The sequence below is a fragment of the Loxodonta africana genome, chromosome 10 (assembly GCF_030014295.1).
Source record: "Loxodonta africana isolate mLoxAfr1 chromosome 10, mLoxAfr1.hap2, whole genome shotgun sequence".
NCBI lineage: Eukaryota > Metazoa > Chordata > Mammalia > Proboscidea > Elephantidae > Loxodonta > Loxodonta africana.
Genome location: NC_087351.1, coordinates 5,222,400 through 5,245,435, shown reverse-complemented (window position 1 = coordinate 5,245,435; position 23,036 = coordinate 5,222,400). Strand labels below are relative to the sequence as shown.

At 37.7% G+C, this 23,036-nt stretch overlaps 1 protein-coding gene across 1 annotated transcript in view; it reads right to left on the bottom strand.

Moving 5' to 3' along the window:
• The window catches only part of FAM227B (family with sequence similarity 227 member B), a 343,918-nt gene that overhangs the window by 178,181 nt on the left and 142,701 nt on the right, over positions 1-23,036 (bottom strand). The gene's annotated exons all lie outside the window — the stretch shown is intronic.

Below are 23,036 nucleotides of genomic sequence, written 5' to 3'. Positions count from 1 at the left end.
TTACTTTCTCTTTAGTTGAGAAGTCTTGACAAGAAGCAAAAAATAATAACTGAAATAAAAAGTAATAAAGTCCTGGTCTCTTCTCAACAATCCCTGACTCTTCTCAAACTACACCTGTCATGGAAGGTGCCACTTACGTTTTCCTTTTCCTTTCTGACTACTTTGTGGCTCCATTTTCTGAATTCTCATCATTGAATTGATGAGGGTCTACACAAACTGATTTTCCTTCTTATCATCAGTACTATATACTAATAACTAAAATATAAAGAGAATACTAACAGTTATCTTGAAGATGACAGGCCCTTCTCTCAATGAATCCAGCCATGTATTAGTTACCTTTTGCTGTATAGCCCTAAAATTTAGTGGCTTAAAACAACAAATGTTTATTATCTCACAGTTGATGTGAGTCAGAAACCCAGACATGGTTCAGCTGGGTGCCTCTGGCTCAAAATCTCTCAGTAGGCTGAAATGAAGGTATTGGTCAGGGCTACAGTCATCTATCTCAATGCCCAAATGCAAGAATAATTCACATCAGTCTCTCGCCCACCACGTGGGCCCCTCCCTAAGGCTGCTCACAACATGGTAGTTTGTTTCCTCCAGAGCAAGGAATCAGAGAGAGAGAGAGAGAGAGACAAGAGAGAGAGAAGAAAGGGGGAGAGTGACAGACAAAAAAGAAGCCACAGTCATTTTATAACCTAATCTCGAAAGTGGCATCCCATAACTTCTGCCTACACTCAAGGGTAGGGGACTATACAAAGGCATGAATACCAGAAGGTGGGATCATTGGGGCCATCTTACAGGCACCTAACATAGTCATAACTTGGATGTTTTTAAGGCCACTGCCACAAGATGGAGTTCTATAACCAAACCAAACCAAACCCAGTGCTGTCCAGTCGATTCCGACTCATAGCGACCCTATAGGACAGAGTAGAACTGCCCCATAGAGTTTCCAAGGAGTGCCTGGCGGATTCAAACTGCCTACCCTTTGATTAGCAGCCGTAGCTCTTAACCACTACGCCATGAGGTTTTCTGGAGTTCTATACAAACAAACGTAGGGCCTAATAATTCATGGCTTTTAGTGGGGACCCATTCTGCAGAGAAAAAAATGAAGAATATATGTTATCCATGGCAAGATTATTGCTCTTTTCCCGTGTAGTCCCTTCCCACACAGAATAATTAATAAAAAGTTTGAACCGTAGTCTGGAATGCATATCAGCCTGGGCTGTGCTTCCTTAGAACTCCCAATGTAGCTGGAAAACTAACACTATCACTGTGCCTGCACATGAAGGAAATAACTTTCCCTTCGGACTCAACTTGATGATAACCCTTCCCTCCACTGTCCTTCCTCAAGAGAATAAAATCATAGATGCCAATTGAAATTCTATTAAGCCATAGAGAGTTTTCTTCTAGATTGTCGTTGTTGTTAGGAACCTTCAAGTCGGATCTGATTTATAGCTGGTTCAAGTCTGATTTTGACCATACGAACAAAAGAATGAAACACTGCCTGGTCCTGCTCCATCCTCACGATTGTTGATATGCCTGAACCCATTGTTACAGCCACTATGTCAATCCGTCTCATTGAGGGTCTTCATCTTTTTTTGCTGGCCCTCTACTTTACTAAGCATGATGTCCTTCTCCAGGGATTGGTCACTCTTTTTTGCTTTCTATGTATTTTTTAAGAATAATTAAAAAAAAATTTATTGTGATGTAGGTGAAAGTTTACAGCTCAAGTTAGTTTTGCATACAAAAATTTATACACACATTGTTTTATGTGACCCTAGTTGCTATCCCTGTAACGTGACCGCACATTCCCTCCTTTCCACCCTGGATTTCCCATGTCCATTCAACCAGCTCCTATCCCCTTCTGCCTTTTCATCTTACCTCTGGACAGGCACTGCCCATTTAATCTCATATACCTACTTGAACTAAGAAGTACGCTCTTCAGAGTATCATTTTGTGTCTTATAGTCTGGTCTATTCTTTGTCCGAAGAGTAGGCTTTGGGAATGGTTTTAGATCTGGGTTAACAGAAAGTATGGGGGGCATGTCTTCTTGGTTCCTCCAGTCTCAATCAGACCATTAAGTCTGATCTTTTTACTAGAATTTAATTTCTGCACCCCACTTTTTTCCTGCTCCATCAGGGACTCTCTGTTGTGTTCCCTGTCAGGGTGGTCATTGACACTAGCCAGGCACCATCTAGTTCTTCTGGTCTCTCAGGCTGATGGAGTCTCTGGTTTATGTGGCCCCTTTAGACTCTTGGGTTAATATTTTCCTTGTGTCTTTGGTGTTCTTTATTCTCCTTTGCTCCAGGTGGGTTGGGACCAACTGATGCATCTTAGATGGCCGCTCGATAGTTTTTAAGATCCCATACACCACTCACCAAAGTGGGATGCAGGATATTTTCTTAATAAACTTAATGTTATGCCAATTGACCTAGATGGGACAGATTCCTCTTGATAACATGCCCAAAGTGTGTGAGACGAAGTCTCATCATCCTCATTTCTAAGGAGCATTCTGGCTATACTTCTTCTAAGACAGATTTGTTTGTTCTTTTGTTTGTTCTCAAAGTGGAGGTAATTAGTCACAAGTTGCCCAAGATCATCTGAGGATAAGAAGATCTAAACAAACCTGAAAGCAATTGCTATCAATGCTAGAAACACATTAGAATCACCCATGGTATTATTTATTTATTTGCTTATTTATTTTTTAATAATGAGGCCTAAGCCCCACTTCAGGCCAAATGCATCAGAATACCTGGGATGGGGCCTAGGCAATTTCTAAAGCTCCCAAGGAGATTCTAATATGCCTCGTGGGTTGAGAGAAAAAAACTATTTAGAAGCTATACCATGTTTTCTAATATGATCTTAAAGTCTGCAGTGCTTCCCATCTGGTTTTTCTGGATGCCCCCATATATTTGCTACTCACAGTTGGGGCTAAAAGGATACTTAAAATCTAGAAAAGGAGCTAAAATTGTTTTTTGCCCTGGAACAATTATGGAGTACAAAACACACAGTGGGAATCCTCCCACCATAGTCTATTCTCAACACACAGTACCCAGAGTGATTCCATTAAAATATAACTCAGATCATGCAATTTGTCTGTTCGAAATTCTGCAATTATTGTCCATCACTTGGAATACAAGCCAAAGCCCTTAGAGTGTCCCATTGGTAGCATTATTCGTAATAGTAAAACTTAAGGAAAAAATCTAACTGTCCATTAATAATGGACTGGATAAAGAAATCATATATATTAATGCAATGAAACAATGTAGAACATTGATAATGAACTAAGCAATATGTGTCAACTCAGAGGACTCACCAACCTATCTGATGCTGTGAAAATTCAGAAAAGAAATGGACTGCTTCTGTCCAGGATGGTTAGGGAAGTCTCACATAGGAGTTGGGATGTATACAGGACTTTTCACTCAAATACTGCTTGAACTCTTACTTTAGTAGGCTATAATGGAAAATATGGTAGGCCAAGGAATGATATTAGAAAAAGGGAAAAGAATTCATTAATAAAGAAAATAAAAAGAAATATAGTTAGTTCAGGGCTTAACAAATATTTTTACAAATCCAATTTCAAAGTAAGTATTTTAAACTATTTTAAAACTATTATAAGACAATGTGCATGCCATAATTTTAATTAATTATTAATTGCAAATCTAGAAATCAAGCCTCCCATGTCAAAACTATACAGTAAGGCCTGTGAAAACTGGACGCTGCGTAAGGCAGAAACCTGTCAGAGAAGGAAAACTCAAACATTTTCCACTAAAATGAACGACAGAAAAGTAATAAGATTGAACCCTCTTGAAGGTAGAAAACTTATGAGACCAGGAAAAACAAGGCTGTCATAGGTTTCAATGTATAAATATTTGAACTTCTATCAATTAAGAAAATTGAAACTCTGCCCTGGCATAAAAAAGTTAAGTCTGTACAATTTAAATCAAGTAAAGTTGACCTAACAAGTTTGCTAAAATAACACACTAACATCAGGTAAGTCTCAGCTGTAGCTACTATTCACATGATCACATGTCTTGCAGTTGGGTGATACTAAATAAATATTAAACATACTCAGTTATGACATTTTTATTAGATTTATTTTAACTAAGTAAACGAACTTTTTTTTGCACTAAGGAAAAGTTGCAATTATAAAATAAATTCATACTAATAAAAAATAACTTTTATCTGTTTTGCATACTAGAATTCTAAACATGTAAATTTTCATTTGTAAAAAGTTATTTTAGAAGGCCTGAAAACCACTGGGCTGGGGAGATAGCACTAGAATGTTATTAAGCCATATATATTTTTAATAAAATGACATTCACTTTTTTCCTGATTTTTAACTTAACATATATTCCCTGAAAATTTTTCAAATTTCTGAAGCATATAAAATAAATTCACTTATAATTTCACTACCCAGTAACCACTATAAAGATTTTTGTTTCCTGCTATTTTTCTAGAAAAAGATCTATCTGAATTCTGCTTTTATTAATTTCACATGATCTTATGAACATTTTATATTACTAAACTGAATAAACAGCTTAAAATGTGAAGAAAAAAATTTTTTTTAATTAAAAGATTAGTTTTTGTGAAAAGTAATCTGAATGTCATGAAAAAGATGTGGTAAAGGTGGCTGACTAAAAACTTTGCTGTTGAATTAGGCATGGGCAAGACAACAGGAAAACAGTACTAAAAATCTAGGAGATTTATGCAGTCAGATTTCTTGGCAAATATTGTTGAATTCTCAGTCCATTTAAAAGGAACAAACTGGTCGTTACAGACAATATTTAATAGTCATGATATTTATTAGAATCATACTCAGAGGAAAGGACCTAGCCCTGCATAAAAAAACTAACGAATGTGCATTTTTGTTTGAAGTAAACAAAATATGTAATACTTATGTACATTTTAATTAATTCCCACATTAGCAAAAATTTCTATTAATAAATCAATTAATAGATGATTGCTAAATAAGCAATAAATTATATTAATTAATCAATTAACAGGTCCTACTTTTTTTTTTTTACTAGCTAGACGATAGGGCTTTATTTTCACTTTACTATATTCTTTATTTTACAAATCTCCAATAAGAGTAGTTGGCTATATTGATCACTTAAAAATCTTCATTAATATAAATATGAACATTTCTGTACATACTTCTTTATCTTTCTGATTATTTCCTTAGGATAATTATAAGAAATAGAATTATTAGGTCAAAATAACCGTTAAAAATAAAAATTGACAAATTAATTTTCAGGAAGTTTTTTCTTTTTTCCAATTTATACTGTGACCATGGGAGTGGATAATAGTCTCTCTAATTTTTATGCTCAAAAATCGGTCAGCTTCTATTCTTGTCTCTCTTCCTTTTCACTATCTGGTAAATCACCAAGACCAGCTAACCATCTCCTACTAAACATACTCTCAGATTTCTCTCTTTCTTGGTCTTTTTTTTTTTCTACAACCTCATTACTTCATGCCCATTATCGTTAGGTGCCATAGAGTCATTTCCGACTCACAACAACTCTATGTACAACAGAAGGAAACACTGCCCAGTCCTGCTCCACCCTCACAATTGTTTGAGGATGTGTTTGAGAACATTGTTGCAACCACTGTGTCAATCCATCTTGTTGAGGGTCTTTATCTTTTTCTCTGACCCTCGACTTTACCAAGCATGATGTCCTTCTCCAGTGACTGGTCCCTCCTGATAATATGTCCAAAGTATGTGAGGCAAAGTCTTGCCATCCTGGCTTCTAAGGAGCATTCCGGCTGTACGTATTCCAAGACAGATTTTGTTCATTCTTCTGGTGGTCCACGGTATATTCAACATTCTTCACCTTTACCATAATTCAAAGGCATCAATTCTCCTTTGGTTTTCCTTGTTTATCGTCCAGCTTTCACATGCGTGTCACGTGACTGAAAATATCATGACTTGGATCAGGTGCACCTTAGTCCTCAAAAGTGATATCCTTGCTTTTTAATACTTCATGTCTAGAAAACCTGCTGTCGCCAAGTCAATTTCGACTCATAGCAACCCTATTGGACACAGCAGAACTGTCCCATAGGGTTTCAAGGAGCGCCGTCTGTATTTCAACTGCTGGCCTTTTGTTAGCAGCCAAGCTCTTTACCACCGCGCCACCAGGGCTCCACTTCCTACTTAGAGTTTAGCAGTTCCTCTCAATGATTCTTCTGTTTCAAGTTTCTCCCATCTCAGATGATGCCTACCTAATTCCTTAATCTTCTTAAAATACTACTTTGACTACATCATTTCTCAGTTGAAGAAGTGCCATGATTGCTAACCAAACGGTCGACAGTTCAAATCCACCAGGTGCTCCTTGGAAACTCTATGGGGTAGTTCTACTCTATCCTGTAGGGTCGTCGTGAGTCGAAATCAACTCAACGGAAACTTTTTTTTTTTTTTTTTCTTTTTTGTGCATATGTCTATTCGGGTGATGGCTCTTATTTCTCTAGGATATATTCTTAAGAGTGGGATTCCTGGACCGTATGGTATTTCTATTTTTAGCTTTTTAGGAAGTGCCTTATCATTTTTCAAAATAGTTGTACCATTTTGCATTCCTACCAGCAGTGCATAAGAGTTTCAATGTCCCCACAGCATCTCTGACATTTATTTTGTTATTTTTTTATTAGTGCCAGTAATGTAGAGGTGAGATGTTATCTCATTGTGGTTTTGATTTACATTTCTCTAATGTCTGATAGCCAGAATTTCCTCATGTGTCTGTTAGCCACCTGAATGTTTTCTCTGATGAAGTGTCTGTTCATATTCTTTGCCCATTGTTTAATTGGACCGTCTTTTTGTTATTGCAGTGTTCAAGTATTTTGTAGATTTTAGAGATTAGACCCTTGTCGGATATGTCATAGCCAAAAATATTTTCCTGGTCTGTAGGTTCTCTTTTTACTTTTTTAGCAAAGAGTTTAATTTTTAGGAGCTCCTAGTTTTTTTTTTTCCTAGTTATTTAGTTTCTCTTCTGGTGTTTGTGCATCATTAGTTATGGTTCGTATACTATTTTTGCCATTTTTTAGGGCTCCTAGTGTTGTCTCTGTGTTTTCTTCCATGATCTTTGGTCTTTGGGTCTTTGATCCATTTTGAGGTGGTTTTTGGGTATGGCGTGAGGTATGGATCTTGTTTCATTTTTTTAGAAATGGACATCCAGTTATGCCAGCACCATTTGTTAAAAATCTGTCTTTTCTCCATTTAACAGACTTTGGCACCTTGTCAAATATCAACTTCTCATAGATGGATGGATTTATGTCAGGATTTTCAGTTCTGTTCCTTTGATCTATGTATCTGTTGTTGTACCAGTGCCAGGCTGTTCTGACTACCGTGGCTATGTAACAGGTTCTAAAATCAGGTAGTGTCAGGCCACCCACTTTGTTCTTCTTCTTCGGTAATGCTTATTTATCCAGGGCTGCTTCTCTTTCCATATAAAGTTGCTGATTTGTTTCACCATGTCATTAAAAAATGCTGTTGGAATTTGGGTCGGGATTGCATTGTACCTGTAGATTGCTTTGGGTAGTACTGACATTTTCACAATGTTAAGTCTTCCTATCCATGAGCATGGTATGTTTTTCTACTTATGGAGGTCTCTTTTGGTTTCTTGCAGAAGTGTTTTGTAGTTTTCTTTGCATAGTTCTTTTATGTCTCTGGTTAGGTTTATTCTTAAGTACTTCATCTTCTTAGGGGCTATTGTAAATGGTACTGATTTATTGATTTCCTTTTCGAAGGTCTCTTTGTTGGGGTAAGGGAATCCAACTGATTTTCTTAACCACTGGTGGCACAGAGGTTAAGAGGTACGGCTTCTAACCAAAAGGTTGGCAGTTCAAACCCACCAGCAGTCCTTAGAAACCTTGTGGGGCAGCTCTACTCTGTCCTATATGGTTGCTATGTGTCAGAATCAACTCAGCAGTGGGTTTGGGTTTTGGTTTTTACTGAAATCTTCTGTTAGTTCCAGTAGCTTTCTTGTGGATTCTTTTGGGTTTTCTGTGTATGGGATCATATCGTCTGTGAACAGGGATAGTTCTACCTCTTCTTTACCAAGTTGGATGCTCTTTATTTCTTTTTCTTGCCTTATTGCTCTAGCGAGGACATCCAGCACAATATTGAACAAGAGTGGTGATAAAGGGCATCCTTGTCTGGTTTCTGTTCTCAAGGGGAATGCTTTCAGTCTCTCTCCATTTAGAATGATGGTTTTGTATAAATGCCATTTATTATGCTGAGGAATTTCCTTTCTACTGCTATATATTGAGAGTTTTATCAGGAGTCGGTGTTGGACTTTGTCTAATAGCTTTTCTGCATCGATTGATATTGTTATGTGATTCTTTTGTTTCATCTGTGGTGGATTATGTTGATATGTTGATTGATTTTCTAATGTTGAACCATCCCTGCATACCTGGTATGAACCCCACTTTTCACAGTGTCTTTTTTTTTTTTTTTTTGATATGCTACTGAATTCTATTGGCTAGAAATTTTTTGAGAATTTTAGTGTCTCAGTTCATGAGGGATATTGGTCTGTAATTTCCCTTTTTTGTGGTGTCTTTGCCCGACTTCTGTATCAGGGTTACGCCAGCTTCATAGAATGAGTTCGGGAGTATTCTTTCCTTTTCCACACTCTGAAATAGCTTGGGTAGTATTGGTGCTAGCTCTTCTCTGAAAATTTGGTAGAATTCTCCAGTGAAGGTATCTGGGCCAGGGCTTTTTTTTTTTTTTTTTGGTTGGGAGTTTTTTATTACTTCTTCAATCTCTTCTTTTGTTATGGGTTTGTTTAGTTGTTCTACCTCTGTTTGTGTTAGTTTAGGTAGGTAGTGTCTTTCTAGAAATTTGTCCATTTCCTTTAGGTTTTCAAATTTGTTGGAGTACGATTTTTCATAGTATTCTGTTGTGATCTTTTTTATTTCAGTTGGATTTGCTCTGTTATCACTCATCTCATTTCTTATTTGGGTTATTTGCTTCCTCTCCTGTTTTTCTTTTGTCAGTTTGGCTAATGGCTTGTCGATTTTGTTGATCTTTCCAAAGAACCAACTTTCGGTCTTGTTGATTCTTTCTATCGTTTTTGTGTTCTCAGTTTCATTTATTTCTGCTCTAATCTTTATTATTTGCTTTCTTCTGGCGCTTGAGGAAACCCTGGTGGTGTAGTGGTTAAGTGCTATGCTGCTAACCAAAGGGTCAGCAACTCAAACCTGCCAGGCACTCCTTGGAAACTCTATGGGGCAGTTCTACTCTGTCCTGTAGGGTCGCTATGAGTCAGAATCGACTCGATGGCACTGGGTTTGTTTTTTTTTTGTTTGTTTGTTTTCTGGTGCCTGAGGGCTTCTCTTGCTGTTCTCTGTTTGTTTGAATTGTAGGGTTAATGTTTTGATTTTGGCCTTTCTTTTTCTTTTTTGATGTGTGTTTAGTGCTATGAATTGAATTTGTGGGGTAGTTCAGCTGGTCCTTGGGCACCCATTGCCATTGGCTGGAAGGACTAGGGGGCCACCATTGATTCTCAGGTTGCTGTCATGGGAGGCTAGATGGAATGGGTGGTACTTCTGGTTACTTCTTAGGGGGCAGGGTGGTGTTGAATGCCACAAATCTGCAGATTCCACTTGGCTGCTGCAAGTGAAAATGGGTCAACTGGAAACCCTGTCCATTTTGTCCTAGTGAGGGCATGTTGTGCTGGGTCAGCCAGCAAGGCACTGTTGTGGGTGATCTGCAGGGATAAAGAACACTGCAAGTCCATACGCCCCTTATACCAGTGGCTGGGCAAAGGGGTGGTTGCCTCTGGTCCAGGGCCATGAGTTCCTGGCTTAGGGGACATGACAGTGTTGAATGCCGCAGAACTGGTGTCCGAGTCGAGAGCAGGTTGGATGAGAAAGGAGTGCTTCTTGGCTTTGGAGCTCTGGTGGGAGACAGAGTATGGGTATGTGCAGGGGGTCGGGAGCTTGCACTTAACTTTCGTATGTATGGTGTCACTCCTGTTTGGTTCTAGAGGCACGTGCATATTTGCTGCTGCTTAGCTGCACCAGATGGGCTGGGCTTGAGCTTGGTATGTTGCTGCTTGCCTCAATAAGTATGTGCCGTGCAGATTCAGCTAGCAGGATGCTGGTAATCCAGCAATTCATATTCCTCGTTTCTGCTGTTTTTGAATCGTCTCTCCTTCCACTTTCATTCAGTCTGATTTTTCAACTTTGTCTTTGACTCTTAGGGTTCCTAGGCTGTCATATATATCTATTCACTTGTTTTTTTTTCAGGTCTTTGTTATAAGAGGGACGATATGAAACGTCTATCTGCCATTTTGGCCCCACCTCTCCTGTCTCCTAAATCTCTTGAAATAGAAGAGCAAGAGCTTCCTTCATTGCATAGATTTGTTGAAGCATCTCAACTGGTGTTTCATCAATTCCTGGAGACTTGTTTTTAACCTATGTCTTCAGCATGGCTTGTACTTCTCCCTTCAATATCAGCATTTCTTTATCATACCCTGCATCCTGAAATGATTGAACTTCTACTCATTCTTTTTGGTACAGTGACTCTGTATATTCCTTTCATCTTCTTTTGATGCTTTCTTGGTGGTTCAATTTTTTGTCCATGGAATCCTTCAATATGGCAACTTGAGGCTTGAATCTTCTCTTCAGTTCTGTCAGCTTGAGAAATGTTGAGCATGCTCTTCTCTTTATGTGTTCTAACCCCAGGTCTTTGAATGTTTCATTGTAATACTTTATCTTCTTGAGCTGACTTTTGAAATCTTCTGTTCAGCTTTTTTACTTTGTCATTTCTTCTGTTCACTTTAGCTACTCTGTACTCAAGAGCAAGTTCCAGAGTCTCTTCTGACTTCCATTTTGGTATTTTCTTGTCTGTCTTTTTAGTGATCTTTTACTCTTTTTATGTATGATGTCTTTGATGTTATCCCACAACTCTTCTCGTCTTCAGTCATTAGTGTTCAGTACATCAAATCTATTCTTGAGATGGTCTTCAAATTAAGCAGGAGGTATTCAAGGTCATACTTTGGCTCTCTGAACTTGCTTTGTCTACAGGTTCAACTTGAACCTGCACATGAGCGATTTATGGTCTGTTCCACAGTTGGCCACAGGCTTTGTCTTTACTGATAATATTGAGCTTCTCTTTCCACAAATGTAGTTAATTTGATTCCTGTGTAAACCATCTGGCAAGGTCCATGTGTACAGTCATCATTTATGCTGTTGAAAAAAAGTATTTCTGATGAATAAGTCACTGGTCCTGCAGAATTCTATCATGTAATCTCTGGCATTGTTCCTATGACTAAGGCCATATTTTTCAACTCCTAATCTTGCATATGTAATTTTATACCCATGCAAAGCTCAGTTTATACATCTGTGAAGCCCTTTACAATGTTTTTTTTTTTTTAATTAATTTTTATTAAGCTTCAAGTGAACATTTACCATTCCAATCAGTCTGTCACATGTAGGTTTACATACATCTTACTCCCTTCTCCCACTTGCTCTCCCCCTATTGAGTCAGCCCTTTCAGTCTCTCGTTTCGTGCCAATTTTGCCCTCTTCCCTCTCTCTCTATCTTCCCATCCCCCCTCCAGTCAAGAGTTGCCAACACACTCTCCCGTGTCCACCTGATTTAATTAGCTCACTCTTCATCAGCATCTCTCTTCCCCCCCACTGACCAGTCCTTTTCATGCCTGATGAGTTGTCTTCGGGGATGGTTCCTGTCCTGTGCCATCAGAAGTTCTGGGGAGCATTGTCTCTGGGATTCCTCTAGTCGCAGTCATACCATTAGGTATGGTCTTTTTATGAGAATTTGGGGTCTGTATCCCATTGGTCTCCTGCTCCCTCAGGAGTTGTCTGTTGTGCTCCCTGACAGGGCAGACATCGATTGTGGCCGGGCACCAACTAGTTCTTCTGGTCTCAGGATGATGTAGGTCTCTGGTTCATGTGGCCCTTTCTGTCTCTTGGGTTCTTAGTTGTCATGTGACTACAATGTTTTTTATATGTTGTTTAACAAATGCATTAATCACTATGTGAGTTAAAAAAAAACACATCTATACTTCTGTAAAATTCTGTCAGGCAGATTTGGCAGGACAAAATATTTCAGATAGCACTGGTAGCAATGCTAGGACTATGTCCAACTTAAACTGAATCCATTTGTAAAAGCAAGAGGTCAAGCGTTCGTGGTTGATGATACACTGCACTGAAGCACTTCATCTCTTATCCTTGAGAGCTTGGTGTCCAGTAATTCATGTTTATAGGTCTTCAAAGAATTATCTCATATTTTTAAGCTTTTTTTTTTTTACTTCATTATTCTTCTCTGTCATTGTTTTGCTTTGTGGCAGTGCTTATCTCAATTCCATGTCAAATTTTTACAGTTATGCTCTTCAATTTCATGTTATTATCCATATTACTCAAACAACTATTCATTTGTCCAACTTTTATATTTCCCTATTTTGAAAAAAGCGATAAAAAAGTGAAAAAAGCTAATAAATGTTTCTGTTTAGTTCCATTTACCCTGCTTCAAAAATATCTGAATTTTTATTCTCTTTCTCAACAAAAATATTTATCATGTTTTGGAATTATTAAGGTTAAATTATAGGTGATGTTTTACTGTCTTCTTCATACTACTTTATTTTCAGTTTTCCTACATTAATATGTATATTAATATTAATATTCTACTCTGTCCTATAGGGTCGCTATGACTCAGAATCGACTCAACGGCACTGGGTTTTTTTACATTAATATACATTATCTTTATGATCATAAAAACAATGACAAATGTGATTCAAAAAAATTTATCTTTCCCTCATTTGGCTTTTATGCAGCTGTAAGAGAGGATGTTGGTGCCTCATTTGCACAATGAACAGCATGTTCTTTTACGTAAATGACAAACCTGGCATCCGCATAGCTCGTCTCACTTCATTACCTAAATCGACTGACACTCCATGGTTTCATAATAATGTAGCCATTGTTACTAGAGTTTTAGTGGTGGGTGTATCCTGCTTCTTTCATTGAATCTGTCCCTTTGACAATCTAGTAAATTACCAAGATGATTGAACTCTTTTTTCATAATATCCCTCAGTCTCATTTATTCCTAAGTACTTCTATGACCTCATTAACTTGTGCCTAAAATTTAGCAATAGTTTCCTACTTGCTTTGCTCTTTCAAGTTCCTTAAATATCTCAAATCCTGCATAGTTGCTTAATATTCCTAAATTATCATTTTAACTACGCTAATACCTGAAGAACTCATGTTGGCTTTGGTTCAAATGCTTTAAAGTTGTATTTAGCCCAAATTCTTTAAAGCTGCAACCAAAGCTATCAATCAATTGGTTCTACCTTTCGTGTTCAATTTTCTCACTGCTCATCATAAACCTTATAGTCTCTTTAGTCCATTGTATGTATCGTCTTCTACATACACCACACTTCATCCTTCTTCTGGGATTTATCTATATTATCTCTACCATATAGAATATTGCACCTTCTCAGTACCCACATCATGCTCTGCCATAAGGACAAAATCAAGACTCATCTCTTTAATGAGCTATTCCCAGACTTACCTCTTACGATATTTTTCCTTCTCTAAATTCTCACCATACTCCAGTGTATGCCATTAATCTAGCATTTGAAGATTATATATATAATTTAATGGATATATGGCCTCCTCTATTTCATTATAATGAGCCCTGGTGGCACAGTGGTTAAGTGCTATGGCCGCTAACCAAAAGGTCAGTGGTTCAAATCCACCAGCCACTCCCTGGAAACCATTATTGGGCAGTTCTAGTCTGTCTATAGGGTAGCTATGGGTTGGAATCAACCTGATGGCAATGGGTTCATTTTTGTTTTGTTTTTAATTTCAGTAACACAAATATACATACACGTGCTTATATGTATGTACATATTTTAAACGTCCTACCTACTTAAGGGAAACCCTGGTGGCGTAGTAGTTAAGTGCTATGGTTGCTAACCAAGAGGTCAGCAGTTGGAATCTGCCAGGCGCTCCCTGGAAACTCTGTGGGGCAGTTCTACTCTGTCCTATAGGGTCGCTATGAGTTGGAATCGACTTGACGGCAGCGGGTTATCTACTTAAGTTACATAAGTATACACAGATCTGTGTCAGTGTGTGTATATGTGTGTGTGTGTGTGTGTGTGTGTGTGTAGAACAGTGTCAGATTTTGAACTAAATCCATGTTTCAAAAATTAAAAAAAAATACATGCCGACAGATATATAACCAATTTTACGAAGATCAGGATGGTTTGGAACAAACGAACCTTTGGAATCACTAAGGACCATAAGCGATAGCTGACAGGTTGTCAGAGAAAAACTACCTTGAGTCTTTAGTATGTCAAATGCAGAGCTCATGCGTTAATTAGCATCATGCTTTGATCATATCTAGACCTAACCGTAATACTGGAGACTTCAATATGCGTGTACAGGTAATCTCTGGCTTACAACACACTTCAAGTTATGACAAACCGCGCTTAGGACCGTCCGTGTATCTGGAGCCTTGCCTCTTCCTGTGAGGACGTCACCGGAAAATGCATGCAGGAGATAGGGAAAAAATAGCTGAGTTATGTGAATAGGCTCCAAGCATTGATCAGGTTAATATGATGGAAAAGATTGGTGAAAAAATCACCCACATGACAAGAATGCTGAATTTGGAACTTGGTATTGCTGACGTGGAATAGCTCATAGATCACAAAGAAGGGGCACTGACAGATCAGGGCTTAATGGGTTTTGACGAGGAAAGAAATGCAGAAGAAGAAAAATGATGAGGAAGAGGAAGGAGAGAAGTTGCCAAAAAATTTTACAGTGAAAGGATTAGCTGGAGTTTTTTCTAAATTAGGGGCTTTAGTTGCTTGAAAATGTGGACCCAAATGCTGATAGATTTGCCAAAGTCGACAGGGAGACTCGGGAAGCAATGAAAAGTTATCTTGAAATGTATGAAGAAAAGGACCATGCAGACAACTCACACTAATGTTCTGACTAGAAACGCCACCCCTATTCCCAGGGATAACCCAGATGATCCAGAACTTTCCATAAGTAGAGTTATTACCACAAACGACAAAATGCCAATGTCTTCCAATTCTTCTTCATCATTGGAGTAAATTTTATGATTTGTGTATTTTTTTCTGTATGTTTTAAAATCTGTGAGTTTACATGTAATGTTTCTAACCCCCAAAGACAAAGAAACATATTTATAAAGATACTGATAATAAAATGCAATAATAACAAACACTAAAAAAAAAAGAGGTATTCGACTTATGTCAGAATTGATAACTGCCAAGGCAATATCTCTCTATTGCCTTGGTAGGAAACACACACACACACAGATTCAACAAATCAGTTGTCTCTGAAGAAATATGTCTCACCAAGAGCTGCAATATCAGTCTTGTTATTGTTGCTAACTTTCTGGGTTACTTCATTTTGTTTGTTTGAGAAGATCCAGTATTGTCCTTATAGTCCATGTTGCAAGATGAACTTTATTAATGAAAACTTTTCCCAACGTTTTGTCAGATTCACACATTCAGTTGACTTACTCTGATGAAAACTTGGCTGTCCTCTGAGGACAATGCTTCTCCTGCAACCATCTCAGATGGTGGCTCTTTTTTTCTCCCACACCGTTTATACTACAGAGTCTGGAGATGTCTGGTAGTTACGTGTGTGCCTACCACACATACTATATAATTTATTTAATAATGTTTATTGGTTACTGTCTGTCTGTCCTCACCAGCACAAAAGTTCTATAAGGAAAAGGATCTTATCCATTTTGTTCACTTATATATCCTAAGTACCCTTAACAATGTCTGGTGCAGAGTAAGCACTCAGTAAATATTTGTTTACTACAAATCACTGACTAAACAATGAGCACATCTTCCTACCAAACATTTTTCTAATACCTAGGCATGGAACAAATGTGGTTGTGTCAAATGAATAGAAATGTACCACCTTGTTGCATGCAAATTGGTGACTAAATATCTCAGAAGTATTCATATTCTTCTCATTCACTTTCCCATATCATGGTATTTTCATCACATTTCAATATGTTAATAATGTATTTCATACTAAAATAGAAAATCACTGCGTTTTCATGCTATCCAGGTCCTCTTATCACTGCTACCAATCAACTGACCAATATATGTGGAAGAGGCATTTGCAGGTCATCTGATGACAGACCATGACACATTATCTTGGAAGTTAAATTAGTAATTACAAAGTTTATCATGAGCATGGTATCAAAGCAAAAGGAGGTAAGATGGTTTTGAAAAATTATCCAAATCTTTGTGAAACCTAATCTACAATGATCAAATCTGGATAGTTCTGTAAGAAAAAAAAAACTGCTAATTCTGGTTCTCTGGCCTATCTCTGTTCTATGCCTAATGTTGTTCACCCAGCTTCTGTTCACACAGGCTTTTTCCACGTAGTATAAAACACAACCAATAAGGTTTTCACTGACGAAATTACCACCACATTGGGAGTTTCGGCCCCTGGCCATCATTTTAATGTTTGAGGAGTTTCCTTAGCCTTGAAAAGTTTGCTTTTCTTTCAATAATGTATGATAAAAAGCACAATATAAAGCTTTACTTGCCTAATTCTCAGAAAGCTACTTTATTTCCAAGTTTAAGGGTTGTTTTTCATTGTGCCTAAGCAATGCCAAAAGTGAAGAAGTAGCAAAATGACAGAGCTGCAAATAAAAGTTCAAGTAGTTCTTTATAAAATGTATAGTCCTAATCCATCTCGCTATTACTTTGAAATATTTCCGTAACATGGCATTTGATAAATATCAACTAGTACATGTGTATAAGTGACTACCAAGTTTCATTTTTATATTTTATCTCCCACAGCACCAAGTACAGTACTAGGCACATAAATACTTAAAAGTTACATGTTAATTGAATATAAAGATTTTTTACTGCGTGTGGTTAAAGAAACAATGAGGTATGTTAATGTTTTAACCTTAAAGTTCAGATAAAGAGGAAAAACTAGGTTGAAAAACTGGGGGAAAAGTGTAAAAATAGCTCTGCAAAAATGATTTTTGAGTTTAAAATAAATATATAATGGTATTGCACCACAATAAGAGAAATGATCATTAAATTTTAGTCTTGTAAATAATCTAACAATACACTGGTTAAAGGGAGCTGGCTTGTAAATCTTGAGTCATTCCAGATACTGAAATTCTATAACTGTTTACATTCCAGGCCTAAAAGGGTGACATGCCATTTTGTTTGAAAGATAAATTTTAACTATTTTCTGATTGTTTCATTAAAAACACAAACAGAAAATTCTTTTACTTAAAATTCTAGAGAAAATCTAATCCCAAATGAGCATCCCAAATGTCAAGAAGAAGAAATTATGTTTTAAGTATGTTTTAGGGTCTCTAGAATAACAGTCAGTAAGATTATCTATTTGTCTATCTATCAATCATCTCTCTCTCTCTCTACCCAACCACCTATGCATCCATTCGTCCGTCCATCCGTCCATCCATCCATCCGTCTATATATCTATTATCTATTGAGATATTTATTTTGAAGAAATGGCTCACGAGATTGCGGGGACTGGCAAGTCCAAAATCTGTAGGTTAGGCAATAGGCTGAAATATCTGGCAATCTTGGGTCTCAAAATTGGAAGGTCAGGCAGGTAGGGAGAGTGAGAAATTCTGGAAAGATACCAATTTATAGTCTAAAAAATATATATATATATAGTCTAGAGGCAGGATAATTCCTTAGGAAACTTCCGGTTTTGCTCGTAAGGCCTTTAACTGATTGGATGAGGCCCAACCACAGAATTGGAGGGTAATCTGCTTTACTGATTTAAATGCTAATTACATATAAACACTTCATAACAACATCTAGACTAGTGATTGACCAAACAACTGGGCACTATAGCCATAGCTTAGCCAAGCTGACACATAAACGTAACTATCACAGTGTTAGAGAAGCAATTCCGAGACTGCAGTGAATATGGAGCACAGGATGATAATTAAAGCCACCTACCACAAAAGAATATTACCAATAAGGCTTTAACAAATTTATAGGCACTTTATCAAGTAGATGTTTCAAACCACAGACTTCTCCAAGGTGAACGCATACTATTAAATTTTAATTTTGAGCCGTACATGAAAAGAAAAAGCCCTGGTGGTACAGTGGTTAAGAGAGTGGCTGCTAACCAAAAGGTCAAGAGTTCAAATCCACCAGATGTTCCTTGGAAACCCCGTGGGGCAGTTCATCTCTGTCCTATGGGGTCGCTATGAGTTGGAGTAAACTCGATGGCAATGGGTTTGGTTTCTGGTTTAAATGAAAGAAACATCTATGAAATCTCTAACCCATGCCTTAGGCTAAGATAACATCAATCAAGGATGAAAAAATCTAGACGTATTTTAGAATAAAAAAATATTTTTCAAATATTTAGGGGTAAGTAAAACATAAGATGTATTTTCTAAAAATTTCCCAGTACTACAAAAGTCAAATGTGTTTGAGACAAATACACTTTTCTTCTTAACGAAACCTTTCAGGGGGCAGAGCCAAGATGGTAGAATAGACAGACGCTTCCAGCGAGCCCTCTTTACAACAAAGACCCAAAATAACAAGTGAAACAAGTATATTTATGACAAGCTAGGAGCCCTGAGCATCAAAGATAAGCTTAGAAAACGAACTGAGGGGCAGGAGGAGGAAGAGACGGTTCAGAAGTGGAGAGGAGTTACTGGATATGAATCGCAGGGAACCCTCAGGCACCACTTCAGGAGTGGCGGTGGTGGGCTGGTACTAGCGTTTGGCCACAGTTTCCTCAGGGAGAAGCAGCCAGACGCACAGCCTACTCACACTTTTGGAACCAGAGAAGAAAGGCGCTCTCGGCAAAAGCTAAGTACTTGCGTATATTTTACCATTTCACTCCGCCCCCAAGCCTGCATCAGCAGCTGAATTCCCTGGGCCTGAGATAGGCCCTGTTGAGTGTCTAGAGCCATCCTGCTGGCCTTGAAAAAGAAAAAAATTTGCAACTGGGGGAAAAGAAAATTTGCCACCTCCACTAAATGGGGGAGCTCAGAAAAGAAGCGGCTCCTGTCCAGGCATAAATGGTCTGTGGACTTTGAGCACCTTCCCTGCTGCATGGACCTGTGTGGGCATATTTCCGGAGAATAGACCCTTGTTGACAGACTCCAACCATTTCAGCTGTGCAGCAGAGAGTTGGGTGTTTAATGTTTGATATTGCTTCGCCTATTAACCAGGGTCCTCAGCTACCCACATGAGGGACATAAGGACTGGTAGCTCCACTCAGGTCACCCAGCCACCCATGACAGGAGTCCAAAGATAACTGGTACCTCCCATTCCTTACAACCAAAACCACTGGGTGCCCATGGTCCATCTGCAGAACTAACCCACCCATATGCTCTAAGGATCAGGAACACGCTTTCCTCAGAGACATGTGGGGGACAATTCTCAGGCCCCTGCCTGTTCACAATGTGACCCCCTGCTGCAACGAGATACTGGTACCTACACCAATCACTCTTGCCCCTGTAAGACTGTAGGACAGAGCCTGTACCACACACTTGATGATCAGCTACCTGGACACCTGAGCTAAATTTATACAAGAAAACTGAATGGACTCCTAGAATGATATTCCTGATAACAGCTCTAGCCATCTGGGGGCAGGACGTCAGAGCTCCAAAGGTGAAAATAATCAAGCTAGCTCACTCAAGCAACCCATCTGGGCATATCAAAACAAAACAAATTAAGAAGCTACGACACAGTAAGCAAACAGAAAATAAACTAATACAATAACTTATAGATGGCTCAGAGACAACAGTCTATTGAGTCACATAAAGAAACAGACAATGATCACCTAAACAAGCTCTCAAAACAAAGAATCAAGGGATCTTCTAGATGAAAGTACATTCCTGGAACTACCAGAAGTAGAATACAAAAGATTAATATACAGAACCCTTCAAGACATCAGGAAGGAAATGAAGCAATACACAGAACAAGCCAAGGAACATGCAGATAAAGCAATTGAAGAAATTAAAAAGGTTATTCAGGAACATGATGAAGAATTTAATACGCTGGAAAAATCCATGGACAGAAAGCAACCAGAAATTCAGAAGATTAACAATAAAATTACAGAAGTAGACAACTCGAAAGAAAGTCAGAAGAGCAGAACTGAGCAAGTGGAAGGCAGAATTTCTGAACCTGAAGATAAATCATTTGGCACTAATATATTTGAAGGAAAATCAGATAAAAGAACTAAAAAAAAAAATGAAGAAATCTTAAGAATGATGTGGGACTCTATCAAGAGAAACAAACTACAAGTGACTGAAGTACCAGAACAGGGAGGGATAACAGAAAATGCAGAGAGAATTGTTGAAGATTTTTTGGCATAAAACTTCCGTGATATTGTGAAAGATAAGAAGATATCTATCCAAGATGCTCTTCAAACTCCACATAAGGTAGATGTTAAAAGAAAGTCACCAAGACATTATAATCAAACTTGCCAAAACCAAAGCTAGAGAGAGACTTTTAAGAGCAGCAAGGGATAAACAAAAAGTCACCTACAAAGGAAAGCCAATAAGAATAAGCTTGGACAACTTGGCAGACACCAGGCAGGCAAGAAGGCAACGGGATGTCTTATTTAAAAATTGCCAACCAAGAGTCATATATCCAGCAAAACTGTCTCTTCTCTTAAATATGAAGGTGAAATTAGGACATTTCCACACAAACAGAAGTTTAGGGAATTCGTAAAAACCAAATCAAAACTACAAGAAATACTAAAGGGATTTCCTTGGTTAGAAAATCAATAATATCAGGTATCTACCCAAGACTAGAACACTGGGCACAGCAATGAGAAGCCAACCCAGACAGGAACATCAAAAAAACAAAGCAAGATAAAAAAACACTCAAAACAGGAAAACAGCAATGTTATTATGTAAAACAAGACAACACTAAAACAATAAAGAGGGACTAAGAAATGGAGTCATAGATCTTCCATATGGAGAGGAAGATAGGGCAACACAAAGAAATAAAATTTAGGTTTAAGTTTAGAAAAATAGGGGTAAATAATAAGGTAACCATAAAGGAGACAAACTATCCTACCAAAACCCACTACTCTCGAGCCGATTCTGACTCATAGTGACCCTATAGGACAGAGTAGAACTGCGCCATAGAGTTTGCAAGGACCACCTGGGGGATTTGAACTGCCGACATCCTGGTTAGCAGCCGTAGCACTTAACCACTTTGCCACCAGGTTTTCCAAACTATCTTACACATCAAAATAAACTACAAGAAAAAAATAGAGACTCAGCAGAAACAAAATCAACAACAACGAATATGAGCAAAGGACCATATATAAAGATTATCTACTCAGCACATAAAATTAAGTGGGAAAAAGAATCCATCAACAACACACAAAAAAAGACATCGGAATGATAGCACTGAATTCATACGTATCCATAATTACGCTGAATATAAATGGACAAAATGCACCAATAAAGAGACAGAGAGTGGCAGAATGCATTAAAAAACACAATCCATGTATATGTTGCCTACAAGAGACACAGCTTAGAGACACAAGCTGAAACTCAAAGGATGGAAAAAAATATATCAGGCAAACAACAATCAAAAAAAAAGAGCAGAAGTGGCAATATTAATTTCTGACAAAATAGACTTTAGAGTTAAATCCATCACAAAGGATAAGGAAAGACACTATATAATAATTAAAGGGACGATATGCCAAGAAGATATAACCATATTAAATATTTATGCACCCAATGACAGGGCTGCAAGATGCATAAAACAAACTACGAGCATTGAAAAGTCATATAGACAGATCCACAATAATAGTAGGAGACTTCAACACACCACTTTCGGCAAAGGATAGGACATCCAGAAAGAAGCTCAAAAAGACACTGAAGATCTAAACGCCACAATCAACCAACTTGTCCTCATAGACATATACGGAACACCCCACCCAACAGCAATCAAGTATATTTTCTTTTCTAGTACACATGGAACATTCTCTAGAATAGACCACATATTAGGTCATAAAGCAAGCCTTAGCAGGATCCAAAACATTGAAAGATTACAAAGCATCTTCTCTGCCCATAAGGCCATAAAAGTAGAAATCAATAACAAAAATACCAAGGAAAAGAAATCAAATACTTGGAAACTGAACAATACCCTCTGCAAAAAAGACTGGGTTATAGAAGACATTAAGCAGGGAATAAAAATATTCATAGATCAAATGAGAATGAAAACACTTCCTATCACAACCTTTGGGACAGACTGAAAGCGGTGCTCAGAGGTCAATTTACGTCAATAAAGGCACACATAAAAAAAGATGGGCCAAAATCAAAGAATTATCCCTACAACTTGAACAAATAGAAAGAGACGAACAAAAGAAACCCTCAGGCAGCAGAAGAAAACAAATAATAAAAATTAGAAAAGGACTAAAGGAAATAGAAAACAAAAAAACAATTGAAAGAATTAACAAGACCAAAAGATGGGTTTTTGAAAAAATCAACAAAACTGATAAACCATTAGCCAAACTGACAAAAGAAAAACAGGAGAGGAAGCAAATAACCCAAAGAAGAAATGAAATGGGCAATACTACAACAAATCCAACTGAAATTAAAAGAATCATATCAGATTACTACGAAAATTTGTACTCTAACAAATTTGAAAACCTAGAAGAAATGGATGAATTCCTAGAAACACACTACGTACTTAAACTAACACAAACAGAGGTAGAACAACTAAATAGACCCATAACAAAAGAAGAGATTGAAAAGGTGATAAAAAAAACTCCCAACCGAAAAAAGCCCTGGCCTGGACGGCTTCACTGCAGAGTTCTACCAAACTTTCAGAGAAGAGTTAACACCACTACTACTAAATGTATTTCAAAGCATAGAAAAGGAAGGAATACTCCCAAACTCATTCTATGAAGCCAGCATATCCCTGATACCCAAACCAGGGAAAGACATGACAAAAGAAGAGAATTACAGACCTATATCCCTCATGTTGAGGATTTTTAGATGCAAAAATCCTCAACAAAATTCTAGCCAATAGAATTCAACAACATATCAAA